The following is a 23650-nucleotide window of genomic DNA, read 5'->3' as shown; positions in this document are numbered from 1 at the left end:
GTTTTGCTTGGGTAAAATCCTCGTACTGGGTACTGGGCCTTCCCACCTCGCCAAGGTCGTACCCATGGGAAGGAAGTACTTTACTACGCAGTAATATAAAAGCAGGTAACACAGATTTTTCGTGCAAATTTGAAGAAGTCGCGGCGCCGATTGTCCCGATTCATTCCGCGTTTCATCATTGCACTGCGTTGCAGTCGCGTTAATGGCGATGAAATGTTCGAAGATCTTGACGCGAGATACTATACGCGCATCAAGTGGACGATTAGTAAAGACACGTGCAGTTGATTAAACAAAACCACAATTAAGATTAAATATCGTACGCACATTACGGTATCGAGCACGTAAATCTCGCGAATGTAAGTAGTATAAGTACTATTAATGCATGCTTTGCACAACGAGGAGTCGCGATTACGCGGCACGAAATACACGAAAATAAGAAATATTCATGAGCGTTGTATGTTGTATCACAGCGTGCTATTACTTGAATCACTTACTTGAATCACGATACGATTTCACGTTGTCACTTGGCCCTCTTTCCGCTCTTCGAAAAGAATCGGGGATAATCGCACGACAATTCCGGCACAGCACACAGCACGTTCAAAGCACGACACGATTCGAGATATGCCGTAAATGAATGCCATGCACATTCGATAGTCGAGACATATGGCGGCCCGGCCCGGGGCGGGACGAGCGATTATCGCCCGCGAATATCACGACGAAACTGCAAATCACTCACAACTCACAATTGCCGTCACAGGTACCTTCGCCTCGACATCTCCGCCTGGAGCGAGCGATTCGATTCGCGCGACACATTCATTCACGACACTTGATACACTTGATGCAAATTATTGAGCGCGTCGTCGCCGTCGTCGATTATTCCCGCGAAACGAGGAGCAGGAATGCCAATCGCGCGAACGAGCGCGAATAACAGCACCCACGGCACGGAGCACGGCGACGCGCGCGGCGCGCGGAGCACAAACACTTCACACCTGTCCGAAATTCATCGGGAGAATGCTTGTATGCTTGAGTAACATATCCGCGGGTAACGGTATTCCGAGCGTCGCCGCGTCGACGAAAACAAGTAGCAGGCCGTCTCGCCGATGGAAACAATCGTCCGCGCGTCGACTTTGAACGTATGTACATACGCTGCTCCGAAATCGGCGGATTCATTCAACGGTCGCGGCATCGTGACGACGTGACTGCCAGTCCTGCCAGTGACTGCCGAGTGCCGCGTGCCGCGCCGGCGCGCGGCGGCGGGCGGCGAGAGCGGCCGATCGTGATTCGGCCGGATTCGGGGGCTCGTCGGCTGGACTCGCCGCGCGGCCCGCGCGCAAGTAATACGTTACTCGTTGAACGTTGGTACGAGTCGCGGCGAGACGTTGTCGCTCGAGTAAGTAATTTTTTTCTCGTGAATCCTCCGGTTACAGTGTGTGTGTGTGTGTGTGTGTGTTGCAAGCTGAATGTACGCCGAATATTCTGTATTCTGTTTCTTCTCGTGTCGACTGCAACCAACTGCAACGCCTGCAACGAGTGGGATGGCCGAAATGAACGCCCGTACGTATCACCCTCCCGCTCCTCCCGGCTGTGATTTGACGGGTCTCCTGCGTCTCCTGCGTCTCCTGCAATGTGCCGTGATCGGGGTAAGTGAATTGTGCATGAGAGACAAATGATTCGAAGCGCGATACATCCGAATCTTTAATAGAATCGCTGTCCCGCGTGTCGCAGTGAGACGATAACCTCGGAATTCGTGTCGTACGTGTCTCTTTTGCCTTTGCCTCCGTTTCGATTTCTACTTCGAATGAGTGAATCGCGTGGAAAGACGCTTCGGTGAATAGCTCGAACCTCTCATTGAGCACGGGAATTAATTATCTATTGAGTAGTTAAAGAGAATGATCGCGCGTTTGGCGTTCTCACTTTTGCTTGTCGCGATCGCGAACGATCGCGAACGAGGGAGCGAGCTCAGGGAGCATATCTTTTATTTGAAATAGCTCAGACAGCACACATGTCTAAAAGACGTCTTATGTCCCGATTTTGGACATTGTGCTGTCTGGGAAGTGTGAAAGTGAAAGAAGAGAAAAAGTGAGAGAGGGAGAGAGGGCTATTATGGATATTTAACATATAATATAAATATATAAAATAAGTTAATATTTACCGATACACGTAAGATATAAATATTCTCGATTGTAATTGGTCGAGCATCAGTTTAATATTTATATCTTACATGTGTCGATAAATATTAACTTATTTTATATATTTATATTATCTATATGTCAAATATCTAATAGTAATAGCCCTTTCTCCCTCTCTCATTTTTTCTCTTTCCGACACTGCAATATGTATATTGTATATATTATACATTTGCAGATATAGATGTAGCACGGACGCGCACCAAAATGATGTTTTATCGGCAGTGTCGGAAAATGGACGTGGTTATGCTATTACACTCTACGGACATAGCACGGAATAGAACCAAACAATCATGTAAGTACGTATCATGGAACAGAATCATGGACATAGTGTGTTACCCATCGGAAATATTCGTGGCTACGTAGTTCAATGTGCACGTTTTGTGCGCATATAGAGGCGCCAGTAAACAGGTTTCCATCTAAAACATGAGTACGCGTCCACTCTCAGACTTCTCTCCGTTTAAACCAAACTCCGATTATCAAATAATGCATTTGTTAATAAGGATAGGATTTCAATCGTATATGCTAATACATAGAAAGAAAAATTACATTAAGAGAGACGTCAAAAATTTGAACAAAAACCGTAAGCAATTTTGTCGATTGAATTAATCGCCAATTAAGTTAATCAATTTAGTTGGAGGATCCCCGACTGAGAACGCTTCATTTATTATATGGCATGTTACATGCTTTTTTTTTTAAGCTATACGCTTTCCCCAATTGTCATTGTTTTTTTTTCTCTTCCATGCGCAAACATATGTTTATCTTTGTTTCGAATGTAGAAAGTATAAAGAATGCAGATAAAGAGAATAGAACTCTCATCGTACTAATGCATACTCGCAATGGAAGATACTTTGACGGATTAGAGAAATTAAAAACTGGAAGAAAGAGAAAGAGAAAGAAAAAGATAATTCAATGTTCGTGAGATTGCATTTTTTCTGGAAACAGATTTGAAATATTACTACGAAATATCGTTTTTCTGAAGTCTTTATTTTTTCATTTTTTTGTCACTTACAGTTCTCTTTTTCACATGCCATGACTTTTTGGTTGTATTTTTTACACGCTCGTATATAATACATGTAAAATAACTGAGATATCTAAAAAAAAAATCCTCTTTTTGTTTTTTTTTATTGAAACTTCTACCAAAAAGACTGGTAACGAATTTTTTATTGGTATCCGAAGGGAGTTGCACTAGGCATAGTGGCGATATTGCGGTCAAAATAGTGCATGCAGTATTTATAGAAATATATATCGATGGTATATTGCAACACAAACGTTATAAACGAGAAAACAGTTTTTACAAAATCTCCAGGGAAATCATTGAATAAAAAAATATTAAAAAATAGTAAAAAATTGATATTATTTCCATTGTCTTTCTCATAAACTACATGTAAGTGTTCTGTGCTGTCTTTAATAAATTTGATTTTTTCGTTGTTACTGAACTTACTTTAATTTACGTAAATTGTACTTGCCGAATTTTGTCTCTATTATCTATCAGTATATAGTATAAGCAGTAAATTTATCTAATTGATCAGATTACGGATGTAGCCAAGTACAACCTTGTAAGTTTAAGTAGACTCACTTACAAGCTATACAACGGTGAAGCTAAGGAGTTCCGAGATAATAATTAATATCCAATTACTAACAGAGCAACTTTAGTTTTCCACGATGGTGAGCTTAATTAAGTGCTTCCTTCATCAATAATATAGGGTGTTGTATGCACGTGTATATTCATAAAACATATGAGATGAAACATTTATCAGGTCGCGATTCACGACGTTTTCAGCTTCTGGATTGAAATTTTAAGGGATTTGCGAGCGAAGATGGAACGATTTTCTCGGCAGGTTATTACTGTAATCGCTTCCTCGTTCATATCTGTATTTTGAGAACCACTGGGTGCATCTGTGCATTATCCGCGACACATCACATGACTGAAGCTGCGTGAACGTAGCATGAAGTTTCCTCTAGGTTCCCGTCGAAGGTAAATTACATTTAACCCTTCGATTGCTGCACGTTACGTGCATATAAGCTACTGAAGCGAACAGATCCATACGCTGTCTTCTGTACAGTAGACTTGCAACGTGAATGCACTAACGCGGTTAGGAAATTATGCGATTACGTAATAGAACTTGCATGTATGCATGTGTGATCGACCTTCGATTTACAATGACACTTGTGTAATTATCAGATCCTTCAATCTTTTCAATATGCTCAAGATTTTTAAAATAGTACGTAAAACTTTCAAGACAAGAAACAAAAGTATATTGTGAAAAAAGAAAATACGATTTTATTTGCATAATCGTTTAAAGATTTATGCATTGCTACACAGCAATTATGAATATAATATATAATTATGTTCATAATTTCTATTTCACAAAGTTAAAATGCAGTTTAAATATAGACTATTAAAAAGATGATTAGAAAATATAATTTGGATATTTTCCTGATAATATTACTAAAATTGTATTTTAATCACGTTATGTTTTAATTTTTTCAATTTTTAATATAGGAGCAAAAGATTGAAGTTTGCATTAAATAGGTAGTTACGAAATGTAATAATTCTTCGAATTTACAAATGCTTTGAAGAAAAAAGTTTTCCAAATCTCTTTTTAACAAATATTTGAATCTCAAGTGCTATTAGTTTATATGTAGATTCAAGCTGATGATCTTATCAATATGTTGAAGATAGTGTATAAGCTATTACGTGGCACACAAAAAGCAAAAAGCAAAAAGAATTGTAATTTTTCTGAAAAACTATTATACAATCTATACAGTGTTAATATTATTTATATTTAATATTTAATAATATTATTAACATTATATTTAATAATATCTAATCTTGTACATAACATTAATTTTAAAAGCACTAAGAAAATTAATATTCCGTATCTCGGACAAAATTTTCTAAATACATGAGAAAAAATTTAACTCATTATTTGAAAAATATGAAAAAAAAAAAAAAACATGAACATTGTCAGTTTGCAATCGGATTATAGCCTTGAACAGTTTAAAAAATATGGGACGAATATCTCGCTGGAATTCGCGAACTGATGCAAGATGGGACAAAGGTGGAAAACGCAGCAGATCAATCTTTGTACATCAAAGACAGGATATTCTGAAATATATTGCTCTTATCTTCCGTAGGTATGCCCTTCCCTTCGTTTTGCGTAATATACGCGCACACGAAGGAATCGTGCATCTACGAACCCTGTTGTTGCCGTGGAATTCAAAGGAACGAGGGAGTTCACGGATGATCGCTCCGCGAATCGGTTGGCGACCGAGCCGTCAGTCATCCAGGAAATTCCATTGTCGATGGAAAAATCGGGACTACGATCGGTACGACTCGGTCGTTGCCTCTATTATTACGACCCCGCGCCCCCGATTCTGCGGATTCGTTCAGTTTCCGGAGACAACGGCGAGACGAAACAACGCGAGTTATTGTATGAAAATACGATCGCACGAGATCAGCGCGTTGAGCAAACGTTACGATCGCGCGTAAACGCGGTAACTTAAACGTATTGAGGTATCGACATAAAGTCGACATATGTTTATTCGACGCGGTATGTATATACATACAGCAAATTTATATGTATAATTCGCGTAATTATATTTATAAAGTCGCTCTCACTTTTGTCCGCTCTATGTACAAGTTTGTGTAAGCTTCATTCGCGGGAGTTGCATCTGTATAACATGCGATGCTTAGATTTTCCGACATTATTCTTTTTTTCGATTAAATTCTCGACATTCAGAGTTTGTTTCGAGACTACGCTTACATTATCCCATTCTCAAAGCAGGGTGTCGAGATTTCCATATAAATATGGCCTCGCGATTGCTGTCGCGTCTCGGTGGTCACAGCTCAACGATCTTACACAAATGAACGCATAAATTAAACTCCTTGTCCTGATGTACACGCGATGACTCACGCACGCAAACAGCGTCAAACCGTTGACGATATTTGTCGCTCCTGAAATTTTATAAACAGTTAATTGTAATTATAATTGTAATTGTAATTGCAATTGTAAGTGAAACCGCGATGTAACATCGGAAAATTAGATAAAGTTTCTCAGTTTTATTTTATTGTTTATATGACATAGGGATATGAAAGGATCTAATACCATTCGTGAAATTATGATATTGATAGATTGATAAATGCATTGGCAATGACAAACACAACAACAAAATGATTTTATGCATAGCCATAGAATAATATAATTTACATAATTATGTTACGAGTTACCGGTTAAATAACAAAAACTAAAAATAATAATAACTAATAATAACTCAGTAATAATAAACTTAATAATAATAGATTTAATAGTAATAAATAAAGAAGTAATAGCGTGTGCTGCGTACAGATATCGAGTGTCTCATGAAGTAATTAATGCATTATATTTCCTATTAATCTGCGTTTAGAATACATTTTATATTTGTAAAACATTGCATTGTTATATTATAATTAGAAACGTATTCATGGCAGCACACATCAGCATGCAATTTACGAGAAAAGAAATCGCTTAGTGTGTTTATCTTTGATATTTCGCGGCTGATCGGCGCGTGATCCCGTGCGACAAGCTGATTTTCTCCGCTCTCAGGCGCGGCGAAACGTGCGGATCGTTTTCGATTTTTCACGCGTACTGATTCGTAGATAAACAGAATGTAAGGGGTATTTCCGTAAAGCACAGCTGGTGCCTGAAGCGAGGACCAGTATATTTACACGTGTAATCGTTCTTTGATTTATAGGGGACCAAAAGAGAGTGGGAGAGAGGGAGAGGGGAAGAATGGAGGGTTCCTTTACACCCCGGTTCCGACCCTTCTGATTCGCGCGCTGAATCAATCATCATAAGCTACGATTGTTCGCAACACGCGCTTTCCTTTCGCCCGTTTTACAGTCGTCCGATACTGTTAAACACTATTTCGTATAATGAATTAAATTGCTTGTCTCACAGTTACACTGTTTCATGTTTTTACAAATATTTGTACGAGATGCGGAATCTTAATTTGTCTAGTGCTTTAAAAATAACATATAAAAAATTATTTACAATATTAATATTATATAATATTTCGCAAAAAAATCACAAACATTGTTTTCGTCAAACACGCAACAAACATTAAAGTTGCAATATAAAATATGTGATCGATGCGTACAAGAGTTAAACAAATTTTTTAAGCATGTTTACTTTTGCCTGTACATAAATGTCAACTGCTCTGCGTTGATGTTTGCTGTTAGATTTATTGGACAAGTACATGTTATCGAAATTATAAATGGCAATCATTTGGATACGTCACATACGTCGCCGGGAATTTCCGGTATAATGCAACGCTTAACTTCCGTCTATTTCGCTCAAAGTTTGAAGCTATAGACGAGGTCATGGGTCATTTAATTTATACTCGAAAACGTTATAACTCAGGCGAAGCCCCTGAGGGATTGAACGGTGTCGACGTGTGTGAGAGAGATTGTCACGGGATGTTACACTCCCTTCCTGTTCATCTGGTCGACAGCTTTGTCCATCTACCGTCATCCTTTGGTCTCCTCCCCCGCGCGGTCTTTGCTCTTTGAAACCTACTTTCATTCCGTGTAATAGCTTTTTGAATGTCGCGGCTCAATGCGAAGCACGTGGAGTGTATCGGCTGGTTATTGCGGTGCACGTTGATTCCTGAAAAGAAGACCGCATGAACATACGGTGGAAAGCCCGTCGGGAACCTCATTTCCCATGTTATCCGTTTTGTTTTGGGATTGTGGGCAGGAACGAAGCAAACATGTGCCAATAATCATTAGCCGCTAGATATGTCTTTTTCTTTCTCTTACACAATTGAGTCATATGCATATGAGTTTTGCAATTTCGTTTAATTGTTAAAAAGAGAAAAGTCTTTTTTTGCAATAATATGTTTAAGATAGCAATTAATTATCTTTATTTCATAAAAATTCTATATCTATACATAAGAATATGTTCTTTGATTTGCTCTTATAGTTTTCTTACTTAATATATGAGAACAGATGGCATAGAAAATTAATTAAATATAATATAAATGATTAAAAAACTTGTTAAAGAAATGACGTGCTAAAAAACTCTAAGATTCTTATTTTTTATAATATTATTTTTACAGCGAAAAGAGATAAACACTTTTTCTCGCAGTATAAACTAATTAATTGTCAAAGGTACAATTTTTTTGAAGAGATTATAACAACTCAATAAAATAAGAATGAACCATAAAACCATCGAATCATCACAAGAAAAGAATCTTTCACAATAACATATAATGGTCACATCAATGGTTGTTAGCATTCTATAAAAATAAGCGGTAACTTCTATTCAAGAAAAATACTTTTTATCGTCTTCCGAATAGTAAGAAGAATAACTTGTCTTTAAATAAAAAACCCAGGCTATATCTAGTATAATGGTATCTAGAAATTTATGGTGTAAGAAAAACATTTGTTTCCTAACTTGTGTGTCTCTAATACAATGAAATAAGGGTAAGCCATTGATAGGCCAAATTATTATGCGTGCAATAGGTCTTTTATATACAATGGATGTAGTTGTTAGGGGTGATGAAACACTTGTAAAGTTCTTAAGCTTAACTTCCATGTAGATTCTCCTTTTTCCGTGCTTCTCTGAAAAGCAACAGGGATAATTTATTTTGAGCCGTTTTAAACAAAGGCCAAGTTCTATCGTAGAGTCGTGATTTATATTATACCACAGAGTGTAACAAGAACTCACGAAAAACTTCGGTAAAGGCAACCTGTTCTCGTCAATCGAGAGGATCCTTTGTTGCCGTAGGACAACGCGACCCCATACTGCATAGAGATCACGCGACAGATGATTGCAAAGTTAGCTTCGAAGGTTCTGCCTCATCCATCATACCTTCCATTTCGCTATGGTTTACCATCTATTTCGAGATCTGTTTCTTTTCTGAAACAAACAACGGAAAATGGTTAACAATTGTAGAGATTTTAAAAATGTATAAATTGTCCCTTACTGTTAAAACAATTAAAATTTATATGCATAATTTATGTATATATTGGAAAAAATTATTGAACGTACAGTCTACTTTGATCAATAAAGATTATTTAGATTAATAAATATATTGTGGCAAAAAAATTCTTTATTTCTTCCTCTCTCTCTTTCTTTTTCTTTATTAGAAAAAACTCAATTTCTATTGAATTTGGTACTTAGAAATCGCTTTTTCTTTATCTGCCAAAAACAATGTATAATAAACAAATTTATAATGAACCGTTGCAGTGGGCTACTGAAAGCATGAGCATCCAAGAAGACACAGCTGCCGAATCCGGAAAAGTACTCTTTTGTAAAGCTTGGTTTTGTCCGGATTCATTACGAGAGAGTCTGGTTGGTCTTTCTCCTCAACAGAGAAGTCCTTTTAACTGTTGAACAACCACGTGCCGAATCTGTCTCAAAGTCAAAGTTAAGTATAAACGGTTGAACGGTTATTGCAATCGAAATAATTTGCAATTTACTCACGTGGCTGAATTAAGAAATTGAAATTCCAATAATATGCAGAAAAGACTTTAATTATGCTAACTGACGCACTGACTGAGAACAATTCCATCCGAATAATAAATTTCATATTATGGTGTGGCTTTCCGTTGGATTATATCGCGAACTTTGCTTTTCAGGCAAATGGATTGTGCACGTGCTACCTGTCCGGATTACACTTAGATGTTTCAAGCTTATTACGACATGCATGTAACTTGAATAATGGAGGAACATCGAGTGTGGTTGCTGTGCTCATCAGAGGATTATAACGACTGATATTAACTTGATAGGGAGAATCAAAAGTGTAGAACATGGTATCTAATGTGCTCGCTATGTTGGCTTTCAACATGGTATGGCGTTATCTATGTGCTTGCCACGTTACAGGTAATTTACGTTTATTTTTATATCTATGATCTTATATTTTGTATGTATAAAAAATTAATATACATTGCTTATCAACGTAATAAACAAAATATCGAAGTTCACTATATTTTTGCTGTAAACACTTTAAAGAATTTCAATTAATTAAACAATTTCTCGTTGCAAATTATATTATAACGATATTGTTTGTTATAACTAACGTTAATTACCTTGCGAACTTCATTGAACTTAACAGATTTCTCTCTCTCTCTCTCTCTCTCTCGTTCTAATTACAATGCAACCATCGCACTTTTCCGATTCCGCGTATCGATCAGGCAATCTAGTGTTAATAACGTCGGTCGGTCTCTAAACAGGTCGACGGCAGTAGTGGGTCTTAAAAGAGCGAGCAAGAAAACGGGTATGGGATCCCACGACCAGGGACGGGGGGTTCGAAAGAGACAGAACGAGAGAGTGGACGGCCATAAACCGAGAGGCTGTTTCGAGCGGGGGAACAAGATTATCGCTGTAAAGTTCCTATCTAACGAATTTATGAAACGCTACACCGTCGAGCCCTGATTTAATAACCACAGACTCTCCGACCGATCCCCCCCCCTCCCCCGTCTTCTCGCGTCCCTCGTCCTCCGTTATCGTAAATTCCCGTCGTCGGCGCGCGCTGGTCGGTAGGTGTTCGAAAGTCTCTTCTTGTTCGAGAGGTTCGTTGCGGGCGGGGAAGAGCGACGAAGGATCGGAGGGCGCAAGAACGAGAATCTTTCTAGGAATTCCGAGGAATTCCTTTCACCCGTTTCTCTTTCGGTTGTCGACCCGGTCGGACCCACCCCGTGAGATCCGTCAACGAGATATCGGTCGCTCTTTACTCGGCGCGGCTGCTCCCTCGGATCCCACGAACTTAATCCCCGATTGCATCTGCATCCGAGAGACGAGCGCGCGGCTCAATTTTTTTCATATGTAACTCAATAGAATGCAAGATTTACATTTTAGTAAACGTGGTGAAAATTAACGTTTTATTTGCGGTTTTAGTATGAGCGTATATAAAGAAGGATTAAGCGATACTGTGTGTGCAAATCGATAAAGGTTTGCACGATATACACATCTGAGAGACACGCCACGAACTGCTTGATTTGTTGCCGCTTAATTTATTCCATCTAGGTACGCTAAAATGACCTGAAATGAAGGGATAGCGTGCTTCTTGCTCCATTCCTTCATTCTGCGAGGCAGTGATTCAGGACGAAGGGTACCGACTGCCGGCAGATGCTGCCCCGTGAAAAATCTCCTCGCTCGAATGGCAACGCGGCGTAATCTCCTTTTATAGGTGACCCGAGAGGATGTCGGGCACGAGTATTTCAATGTCTAGTTCCCGCGTCGATGTGCGAGATAGATGCATTTAAATCGCCTAATCATTTTACGTCAAGCTGCCGCGTTCTCTTCCCGAAGTCTCCGTATTTTCGTTTCTGTCGTTTGGTGCCGGCAAGCGAGAACGTGGGAGCAATAAGGCACGTCATTGTTTTTGGCTTCTCGACGATGACGCGCGAGTGCGTCTCGCGATTTTCCATGTTTCCGACGTGGTTACCACGAGCAAATCTGCTTCTGATCTCCTTGCCGTTCGCCTCTTCAATAGTTGCGAAGCAATTTTGGAGTATTACCGGTAACAACGTCGTTCTCGGTAAGTCGCATACCGTTGCGCACATTTGGCGAGTATGAAGTTTGTGATGCTGTAGGCATCTCCTAGTAAAAAACGACGGAAATTTAAGTTTCAAGTCGTTAACAGCCCGGTAAAGTTTTCCTGCTAGATAACTATGTATTTATCTTAGTTTTTAATGTATGTAAAAAATTAATTATTACACCCAAAATTTCTTGCTCGCTTTTGGTATCATCATGTTCTGTTATTGAACTTAACAGATTGGAATCACGTTGACAATGACATTTTGGACTAAAAACTGATATCGTGAGATGGATTATTAACATTACTGTTATCATCGTCTACATTTTCTAGATTAGAATATGACGAAGATATTTATGTACATCCTAAACATCACGGATAAATTAAATTATCTTGTAAATCTTGTGTTATATCTAAATCGATGCAATTCTACGCTCGACACATATATGTGTACGTATACTATATCTGTACCGGTATTAATTTTTAAAGAACACGAACCAACGGTACGGTGCTGTTACAGCTCACGTTACGTGTTGTCTACTCGATACATTCTGAATGATCTGTGATTTACAACGTCGCAGGTGACGTTGCTAGGATAGAACGATGGAGATGGTGAAGGACAATGCATGTGCTTCCGTCCTGCAGAATTCGAAACGTGCAAATAATGCAATGAATCATGTAACAGTGATTCCCGGTTGATGTTAAACTGATGTTAGATTCGTAAACGTTGCATGAAATAAAATCGATTTATAAGTGTATACGATTTATAAATGTATACAAGTAACTAGTGTTTGTTATGGAGTCAAATTGATAATATGATAATAAGTTTGCCTTATTATCATATCCTCAAAATGCGTCAGTCAATTCTGTTTATGCGGAAGCAATTTACCGAGACCGTTTCTTAAATGTTGAACTGCTAAATATACCTTTTTTACTATCTATTTACGTTGCTGGGGTATCGCTTTCTTATAATGACTCCTGATCAGAATTCGATTTTTTGCTAAATTTAACATCGACGCGACGACGATGATTTATAAAAAGAACGTGTGCTGCATTTTACGCATAGGGATTTAGCGTAAATCGATACTCTGGCCGATCGAACATCACCGACGAGCGTTCGGTTCATAAGTCAGTGGGGGGGAAAGCCGCGGCAGAGTGGCTTGAATCTTGACGTTAATCGTTGGGGCATGTGTACACACTCCAGGTGATATTCTCTCGGTAGCCGACATTTATTGCTCTCGAGGTAATGCCTTTTCCTGGGCCGTAAACAGGCCGTAATTTACGGATCTGCTTCGACTCCGGGCTCTAGAAGAATAATTGCTGGGACATCCGCGCTGTACTATATACCCACGTATGTATATCGTGTCTCGTGTGGTATTCTAAATTTTTACCGCGTCAACAATTTCACGTTAATTAACTAAACCGAATCAGAGCGTAAACATTCCCTTTCTTCGCATTAAAACATGAGTAATTGGTATAGCTTATTCTCTTAGCTTATTTTTTGATACTTTTTGCTATTTGTTGCTGAAAAGAAAACGTAGGATATGTGTGTTCTTCTCTTTTAATATAAATTCCAAGATATTTGTGGATTTCAAATTGACTCCAATGCTTATAATTATGTTAATAATTATATTTTTTAGATTTAATTATATTTAATCGTACTTTAGCTAAGAGCTGAAGTTTGCGTAAAGCGTTACAAAGAACATCGTTAATCGGAATCTTAGTATTAATTATATCTATCTCTTGTCGGTACATCTCTATTCACCTGTAATTTTCATACTTCCGGGTTATCTATAATTTTATGACAATCGTCAGAGGAAAGAAATGATTTATGCGGATGATATAACACCGATGTTTCCCTCCCCGTTAAGGAAATGAAAAGAGAGAGAAATTATAAAGAATTTATAAGTTGTCATTCCGCGAAAATTTTCGCGTTCTCGGAAGGCCGCGCTCGCCGTATATCAAGGCCGTATAGCCGTCTCGAAGACGCGCGTCCTCATTGATTCTACCTTCCCGTTTTCTTCTCTCGCGTTCTGTTTTCCGACCGAGAGCCTGAATCCCGAGATGTAACTCGAGTTCCCAACCACGCACAAATGTCATTTGTGGACGTGCCTTTGCGCGCGCGTACATCATCCCGTGGCGTATAGCTAACTGGGTGTGCGACAACGACACAACGAGAACGACGACGACGACGAGGACGACACGTCGACGGTGCGTCTGTTTCCATGGTTACGTTGGACGTGAAGCTAGGACCCCGTACGTCTCGTGCAACCCCCTTCGGCGCTGATGCGCGCAGACCTCGAGAGGGGTCCCGCCGAGAAAGGGGCTGGCCGCAGGCGAATTAAGAGTTTGAAAGGGCTCTATCTTCTCTACCCGGCCTTTTTCTCCCATCTCCCTTTGCCCTTCCCTTCCCGCTACTCCCACGTCTTCCTTCTCGCGTGTCCTTCTTTGACGTCTCTCTCTCTCTCTTTCCGATTCTTCTCCTCTAATCACGGGTCGACGAACGCCTTCGTCTTGCACTAATGTAAAAGTAGCTGGATCGTTAGTATCGAGCACCATCTCCGCTAACTCGCGAATAATCGTGATTAAGATCATGATTTGAGTCCGCGTTCTGTGTGTTTAGTCGGACAATTTTATTATCTTATTGTTAGTGCTATCAATCAGGAATAAACTTCATTATTGACATCAAAAATATCATTGATTAAAATATTAACATGGTGATAATCGTGAATTTATTCAATGATATTTCTTTTGTAACTTGTAACGTAATATCTCGCTGTAAGTTGTTTATTTTTAAAAAATAAGAGAGAGAGAGAGAGAGAGAGAATATATGTAAAAGATACGTAGACATTTTTTAAAACAAAAAAACCTTTTGATAATAATATGAAAAAGTTAGCATGAGAGAAAATGTTAAAAGTATAATAAATAATGTAAGAAAGAATTTAAATAGTAAATCAGTATTGTGTATATGTATATGTATATATCTATATACTACATAGTATATAATTATTTGCTGGAAATAACAATATTTCGCATACATCTCTATATGTAAATTAAATAACGAAATCACTTTCGCGTAAGAGAACCATACTTATGTATAATTTTTCTTTATATAAGAGTATTTTACCTATGAAATATTCATTTATTATGACATTTTTTATTCAATATCCCTCAATTCGTATTAATATTTTCATCTTATGGTTACTTGAGAATAATGGCTTCGAGTGATCAATTAGAAGCCCGGCAATTTAAACCAGTTTACTGATTTGCGAGACTCGTTTATGCAAGCGTTAATGAATCGTTAGTTGGTAATTTAAGCAGGATGCATTTCCAATGCAAACTGAACAGGATTAATGATCAATGACATATGATCCCCTGCGGCATACATTGCTTTGAAACGCACATAATCGCGAAAAAAGACTAGATTTCGTTGTAATCCTACTTTTTAATTGTCGTGAATTCTGCAACGCACTGCTTTCTCTCTCTTTCTCTCTGTCCCTCTTTCTTGTCCTTCTTTAAAAAGATTTTACCGCAATTGAACTCTAAAAGGGGAGTTAATTATGTGTAAAATAAATCTCTTAATTTTCCTTTTATTATGTGAATCGCTTTCTCTTTCTCATATTTCTCACAATAAAAATATAATAAAATTCTATTTTACGTTATACAAAACTAATATTATTAATGTATTTAATATAATAATAATAATTTATATATATTTATATAAATAATTTATATAACATATTATTATATATATGTACATATACATAATACAAAACTGCAATGGAAAACTTGAATTTCGAAAGTACTGAATAGTACATTTTATAATAAATAAATGTAATATGAAAATTATATTTACCATATATGTAACATTTGAAAATGGTGTGTAATGTACTAATATTCATTATAATCTTAATAAAAATGATAATGTTATATTAATTAGCTGATAAAACTTCAATATCTCATAAAATACCGAGTTATCAACAGAGAAGAATATTTAAAATGCAAACTTGTTTGAAATATGCATTTAACTCGGTTACATTTCCCATATTTGCATGTGTTTATTTTCCATTCAGGATTTTCTTTTACAAATGTATATTCAGAGAAAAACAGATTTATAGATATCTACGGTGATTGGCGCTTTAACGACAAGAAAAATGAACGCTGCAACTCGCGCGGGAGATTCGCCGTATCGAATATCATACGTTGATTTATGTACCGAGCACAAGCAATCGTAATTAAGGGGTTTGTAGTCCGAGTAATACGAGCAGGGCGGTATAGCTCTTGCAATACGGCCTGATCAGTAATTGCGTTTGATACGGCGCTGTGAAAGTTTATACGCGCGGACACACCGGCGCCGCCGTCAGAATTGCTTTTTAACATTCGGCGGTTTAATTATGTACGCGCGAGTGAGGCAGAATCGTGGCAAAACGTACATTGAAAGCTATCGAACGTATCATTATTATGATAACTTGCACCGTTTAATTGCGCCACTTCTTCCGTCTGACATGAGTGAAATTGTCGTACTCGATCGTGATTGCGTACTAAAGTTATTTTTACCATGCAATGAATTATGCGCAAATACGCGAGGTTTTTATAAACAAGATGGCATTGATAACTTCTAGAGAATCAGGATTATAAGAAAAAAAGGATGCATCGAAAAATTAAAACATGAAGATATTATATTGAATGAGAAAAGATATGAGAAAAGAACCAATAATATAATTAGAACAAAATTATACCTCGTTGTTTTCATGATATTCCTGATGATATTATTTCTTTCTGAAATGAAAGACGCGTATTAGATTTTAATTTTGCAAAGAAAGAAATTTATCGCGTAAATGTAGCTGCTATTTTACTTTATTATTAATGGCAAGTTCGTAACTAATTTCTTCTTTTCTATCGAAGAGAATGCTTCAGACGATTTATAATTCTCAATAAAATTAGGAATATTATAAAACTATATTTTATGTGTTGCATATATATGAAACATTTAAAGAATCATCAGACAATATACATACATACATACATGAAATTATATATAAAATTTTATCTCAAATTTTATCGCAAATTATACATTTATGTAACATACTTTCAGTGCTACATGGCTCATTTTTTAATAAGAAATGGACATTAGTTTATAAATATTTATTTCAATCTTTCTTACTTATGTAGAAAATGTAGATATAAAATGTGACGTTGATTATAATGATTAGACATCGGATTTTTTATGCAGATTGTGGGGAAAAAAGCAATTAATAACCTAAATTTAGTTATCAATTGCTCTTTTCCAACAATCTGCATATAAAATATGCGATGTCTATTAATGATACTATACATATGTACGATCGGTACGTTACAATTTAACAAGGTTGCAATTTGCAAGAATCATTAATCTCGTTATACATTGCGACATTAATATTACGATAACATCATTATACATTCTCTTTTCGTATTTTTATTTATATTATATCAACAAAATATAATTTAAAGTACTTTGGAGTCAAAATAAACTCTTCGTTTTCTATCTAAAAAATTTATATCTTTAAAACGTTTTTTAAAATGCTCGTAGATCGAACGATGATACGATAAATTCCTCTTTTCAGGCATCAAACATTTTCGTGGGCCTTTGGGACGTTCGTAGGCTCTACAAATTGCGTCTACAGTACCCGAGGGATAAAACGACCCGGGTTAACGTACCATCAACGAACGGGGTATGAATCGCGATGATGATTTTGTCCCCATCCTCGTCGCGGACGAAGCTCGCAAGCAAGCTTCCCGCGGTGCAGACAGAGCCCGTGTCACTACTTCCGCGAGCATACGATATATCATCGATGCGGCAGAAGCTTTTAAGCTGTCCTGAAAATACCGGCCGGCTGTACGAGTTATTAATGTCCCGCCTCCTTATAAAGTACTCAATTTTCGTTCTGTAAGGAGGAGAAATATTAGCCGTAATACGGCCACCGCCGCACAACGAAACGCCGCAGTATATCAGCTCGACGAAAATTACAGCGCCGACGAAGATGTTAATATCGGCGAACCGAAGTCTCTCTACTCTACGTGCGCGCGCGCGCTTGCGCTTGCATTCGCAGAGTACATTGTTTTGACAAAAGGGCACCGTGGCGAACTTTACAGAGGACTTGCGAAACTCAGCGGTAGTCGCCAGTGAGAGCACACCGTTCTTGGACGATACATACGCGATAAATTGGACATACGCGCCGAGAACCCAAAAAGTAGTTTGATACCAACTTTCCCGTGGTGACACGATCTTATTGTTTTAATATCGTTCATTACGTCTCTATTTCTCTCGAAACAACATTAAAATTTATTTCAGCATTACTATGCAAATTAATTTATCTAATCGAGATTTGCTTTTGAGTATAAACGTTGAATAAAAGATTTGGTATAAAAAATTTATAGCGCAATTTAACAGTATGCTACACAGAAAGTGTATCTATTATAATTAATGACGGGAAGCATGTATGACTCGAGTTGAAACTAGATGTTATCACGTACACGATTGTAAACAAAATTATAAGCGCATACAGAATTCGATAAATATTCCTCGCTTTACCTCTCTTGCGCGGCAAAACTTGCATTTTAGTCGCTTTTTGTAGATACAAAGTAACTCCACCAACAGTGGAACTTGGCCTGCAATATACAGTAATGGCGCGATGTGTGCGGATCATTCATGAGGACGTGAACTTTTCGCGTTGAGATGGCGTATGCAAAGCTTGCGGTCCGCGGGTGGTACTCCCGGGGATGATTCTGAATCCCTGCATCGTCGAAGAATACGTGGGGCCACACACTTTAAGCAAACTTTTCATCTGAGGGTCTTCCTACGGCTCCGGCATTCGGTTTCTTTCATACCCCACGCCGTTCCTGGGAGGAGCTTGTTTATAGCACCCTGTAGATATCGTAAAATAGGAAATAGCACCCCGGGGGCAAGACGGAGTTTTCCCCGAGACGTGATTGGAGTTAAGACAAGTCCTTCTGTCCGCCGGCGTCGAGGCCGCGTCTCCTTGTCGCTCCCGACAGTCCCGACCGAAAAATAAAGCATCAACGTCCCCGGTCTCGGAGTTATTTTAGTGAACGCGACGGAAAGGAGCAATGTCGCTTTTTAAGCGCGCATTTGTCCTCGTTGACTTTTTGCCCGCGCCAGATGTCGTATCCCAGATAATTGTAACCGATCACCCGTCGTCCCATTTGACTTTAAGCACACGGCTTATGAGTGAATACCTTTTGGGGGACCTAAATTACTCGCATTCCTTCCTATTCGTCGTATACGCGTGTCTAAACTGCGTACGCGAAAATGGTGTTTTAAGCAGAATGTTCTTTCACTCACCATTAAAATTAATTATAAATTCGTATTAACGTGATAACGGTGATTTTATTTACAACATCGTAAGATATATCCTAAAGTTAATATGTAACATCCCTGGAGTGACTTGTGAACTCCAAAATTCGCCGTGATATTCTCAGAAACTGCTTAATTGCTAAGAGCGGTTTTGAATAATGTCGACAAACTTCGTGTAAGATCAGTTGAGATAATAATTTACACCAGCGACTAAATGGGACAACACGTTAATTATTCAATAGTAATAAAAATTAATAGTTGGTACAAAATTATTAAAAGGGAACAAATATACTCTCTTTTCTTTTAAATTTTAAGTAATACATACATAACTATAATGTTATCGGAGAATATTTGCATCATTTCCACTTATTGTTAGCCTAATGCCCGTATTTAGTCACTTGAATTTCTCGTCTCAAAATTGTATCAGATGAGATACTCATAATGAAGGTTTTAACTGAGATTGTTAGTAGAAACGCGACTACAAATACGGGCTTGTTTTCTTCCCATTTGTGTGTGTGTGTGTGTGTGTGTGTGTGTGTGTGTGTGTGTGTGTGTGTGAGTTCGCTTCTTTACTTTGATTTATTAAAGATAAGCTCTTTTGAGTTGTTTTATGTCATGTAAACGCATACGCATAATATGTGCAATCAAATGAGTGCAACGCTATTTTGCAAAATGGTGCGCTACATATTTCTCTACTTTAACGTTTACAAATCGTGTAAATCTCTTAATGAGGCAGAAATGTAATGCCGGTCCAATTAAGCTATGAATATGTATCAAAAACGAAATATACTTTTCATTTTACACGTCTAATTGACTTGGAATATATGAAAAATACAAGGAACAAAACTCGTAATGTTATAGATTATGACGTACATTTACACGAATATTCATTATATTCGATTATGGAGATCTATGGACACAGCTGTTACAATCCTCTTGCTTGTAATTTATAAGTGAGTCTCGGTCTGTCTGAAAAAATTGCTCGATAGTTTTCAGTTTACTTTTCATAAAAGATGCAAGTTATCAAAATGGATGGCCGTTCCACTTTAATGTTTAACAGAAAGGAGTTAAAAAATTCTATAAACACACTTAAGAATCGGATTTAGAAACGAGAAAGAAATTCATACAAAAAATGCGGGGTTTCTTGCAAAAAAAAAAAATACAAAGAAGAAGGTTTTTACGAAACTTTTTGAAATATAGCCGATCGAAGAAGCGGTTTTTTACAAGTTAAGATCCATAAATGCAGGAAGATAATAAAACCTTATTTTTTAATTTAATTTGAAAATTTTAAAAGGATTTTAAAGTGTCATTTAATACATATAGTATCAAAGAATAAAACTTTTTTTTTTTTAATATAAAGAAGGTATAAGAGATAACGTCTTATAAAACTTTTGCTAAAGAGAAATGAGTTTCATATCGGATTACTCGTATCGTCTTTCAACATTCCAAATAACGACTATGAGTGATTTGCCATTGTGTTCCACTTCTTTTTAAAAAAATAAATATAAACTTGTTTTAGCATTCGCTAGCCTGTTCCATCAGTATCAAATATGAATATGAATCTCATTCTTATTCCTATTATTTTTATTCTTCTTAGATTAGGTATCTTGCTTCCATGTTTCCTCAATTGTTCATTGAACTGTCAAAGATTAAGAAGGTACAAAAAAAAATAACGTTTTTTGTAAAATTTTTGTTAAAGAAAAACCTATGCAATTTTATATCGGGTTGCACATATTGTTTTTCAATGTTCTAAACGACTGTGTATGTGAAGGATTTATCATTTATCGTTGTTAAATTAAAAATAAAAAATTAAAAAAACGAGCCTCAGCTTTCGCCACACTGTTCTATTTGTATAAAAAAAGGCATATAAATATAAATGAAGCTCGTTCTTATTCTTATCATTTTTATTCTTTCGAGATTAGGTTTTACTTTCTTAAATCTTTGTAAATTATCGTCTACGAAAATGTATGATATAATTGTGTGCGTTACACACATGGCATGTAAGTGTACGCGTGAGTGCCCACAGGATGTCGAGCTCCGTAAATTCGCTAAGTCTACTGACCGTGCGGATCAGTCATCCCCACGGGATCACATCATCACGCTTGATCGGTGTCGTACTCTCGCGAGTACTGAAGTAGTGAAGTACTCGGAGCATCTTCGATTTCGCGCCATTCCGCGGCCGGGGCGGCCGGGGCGGCCGGGCTCGCGCGGGCTCGGCCGTCATCGGTTACGCTCGGTTTTCGCGCGAGCACGGCGCGTTTGATTCCGCCGCGATTTCGAGTACGGCGCGCGGCGAGCGGCGAGGCGAGTATCGGGGAGGCGAGGACCGGGGACAGTTCTCAAACTTTGGACATCGCGGGAGCTTTCAACGCGACATATCTCGTAAGAAATCACTTCATTCGTATTACCAAACGCATTAAACCGCCGCGTGTCGCGGAGGACTTTGTCAAACGGCGAATGGAAAGCCTTGTCGCGAATCGCTGCTCGTAAATGTTCCGCGCACAGGCACAGGTACGCGACACGCGTCAATCCTTCGCGTTTCGTGCCGGTTGCCAGTCAAAAGTGAATTCGTTCTCGCGATCCCGTCGAGTTTCTAATCGCCGGCAGCGAATTACGTGCGCCGTCGAGCGTCCGGAGAGCCGAGAATGCCATCACAGAACATTCGTGTCGCATCGATTCGTATACCGACCGTAAATCAGTCGCGGATTCTCGGTCGCGTAGTACGCGTACCACCGGAGTCGGAGTCGTTGTCTCGCCGTGACGTCATGGCGGCGGTGGGCTGGCTTTTTCCTTTTTCGTATTTCGGAGCATACGGTTTTCTAGTTCGAGGTATCGTCGCTGTGTTTGTGTATATCAATGTGTGTCTGTGATGTGAGTGCGTGAACGCGTGCGCGATGCTGTCTTTCGTCACTTTCGCGAGAACGAGGATTCTTTGAGAAGACCGACGAGACTGATTCAGTCGCAAATTAATCACCTGATCCGCGAGGTCACTGATCAGCTGTTCGCGGCGATATCATGAGATTGGTGAATGAGCATGTTATACTTGCATGACTGATGTCTATTTCTATTAATGTAGATTAATTTATATCTTAGTTTAACACTGTTAAATTCGTAGTGTCAAATTATACTAAATTTGAATTATTTTTTATCATTTCTATAGGTCGCCACTTAATGTGTTTGTGAGTGTGTCAACGCGTGTGCGATGCTGTTTTCCGTCACCTTCTTGAGAACGAGGATTCTTTAAGAAGGCCGAGGCTGGTTCAGTCGCAGATCACCGGTGAAGTCATTGATCGGCTGTCCATGGCAATATGGTGAGATTGGTGAGTGAGCATGTTATACTTGTACTTGTATAACTGATGTCCATTTCTACTAATGTAGATTTATTTCTACTATCTCGGTTTAACATTGTTAAATTCGTAGTGTCAAATTATACTCAATTTTAGTCATTTTTAATCATTTCTATAGGTCGCCACTGCTCCTACTTAATGTGTTTGTGAGTGTGTGCGACGCTGTCTTCCGTCACCTTCTTGAGAACGAGGATTCTTTGAGAAAACCGACGAGACTGATTCAGTCGCAGATCACCGGTGAGGTCACTGGATACGCTGTCCACGGCGATGTGGTGAGATTGGTGAGTGAGCATGTTATACTTGCATGACTGATGTCTATTTCTATTAATGTAGATTAATTTCTATCTCAGTTTAACACTGTTAAATTCGTAGTGTCAAATTATACTCAACTTGAGTCATTTTTAATCATTTCTATAGGTCGCCACTTAGTGTGTTTGTGAGTGAACGCGTGTGCGATGCTGTTCTTCGTCACCTTCTTGAGAACGAGGATTCTTGGAGAAAAAACCGACGAGGCTAAGTCGCAGATCACTGGTAAGGTCACTGATCGGCTGTCCGCGGCGATATGGTGAGTGAGCGTGTTATACTTGCATGACTGATATCCATTTCTATTAATGTAGATTGATTTCAATCTCAGTTTAACACTGTTAAATTCGTAGCCACTGTTAAATTCGTAGGTCGCCACTGCTCCTACTCAATATGTCGCTAATTTAACTGAAACAGTGTTAATTTAACTAAACTACTAAACCAAGGAGTTAAAATAAGTTAAAATAATAAATTTCGACACACATGTTAATTAAAAATAACAATGTCATTTAACTTAAAGTATTGGTTTAAATTTCATCCTTTAATATTTAACAGTAAATTTACTTTTTATCTTTTTCTAATTCTAAGAATTATAAATATATTTAACAGTAAATTTACTTCTTATCTTTTTTCTAATTCTTAGAATTAAAAAAAGATAGTAGTTAGAAAATAAATTTACTGTTACATATTAAAGGATGAAATTTAAACCAATACTTTAAGTTAAATGACATTCTGTTATTTTTAACTAACTTTAATCTCGGTTTAGCTTACTTCTTAGTCTTTTTCTAATTCCAAGAATTAGATAAGTTAAATCGAATAAAGTTAATCTCCACTGATAGAAATGGACTGTAATCCTTCGCAATCTAATATATTTCTCGCAAATGAGAGAAGATCAGGTATTTGATCTTTAATGTCTTTTATTGACTGGTCTAACA

General features: G+C 37.9%; 1 long non-coding RNA gene across 6 annotated transcripts; it reads left to right on the top strand.

Annotated features, from left to right (window-relative positions):
• The first annotated feature begins 1397 nt into the window (after window positions 1-1397).
• LOC139781943 (uncharacterized) lies at window positions 1398-22972 on the top strand. 6 transcript variants are annotated; one of them, XR_011720738.1, is made up of 11 exons: window positions 1398-1640; window positions 2365-2481; window positions 2966-3104; window positions 3719-3854; window positions 3970-4164; window positions 9422-9601; window positions 9814-10057; window positions 17315-17422; window positions 22226-22385; window positions 22531-22693; window positions 22830-22972. It is a non-coding gene; the product is annotated as an uncharacterized lncRNA (long non-coding RNA). The 6 variants fall into 6 exon arrangements; XR_011720734.1 differs by having other exon boundaries at window positions 9422-10057; XR_011720735.1 differs by lacking the exon at window positions 2966-3104 and having other exon boundaries at window positions 9422-10057.
• The last annotated feature ends 678 nt before the right edge of the window (window positions 22973-23650 follow it).

Source organism: Temnothorax nylanderi, unplaced genomic scaffold, assembly GCF_030848795.1.
Source record: "Temnothorax nylanderi isolate EJ_2023f unplaced genomic scaffold, tnyl_v1.0 TNYL_tig0376_pilon, whole genome shotgun sequence".
NCBI classification, from domain to species: domain Eukaryota; kingdom Metazoa; phylum Arthropoda; class Insecta; order Hymenoptera; family Formicidae; genus Temnothorax; species Temnothorax nylanderi.
This window is presented reverse-complemented; position numbering and strand designations above follow the sequence as displayed.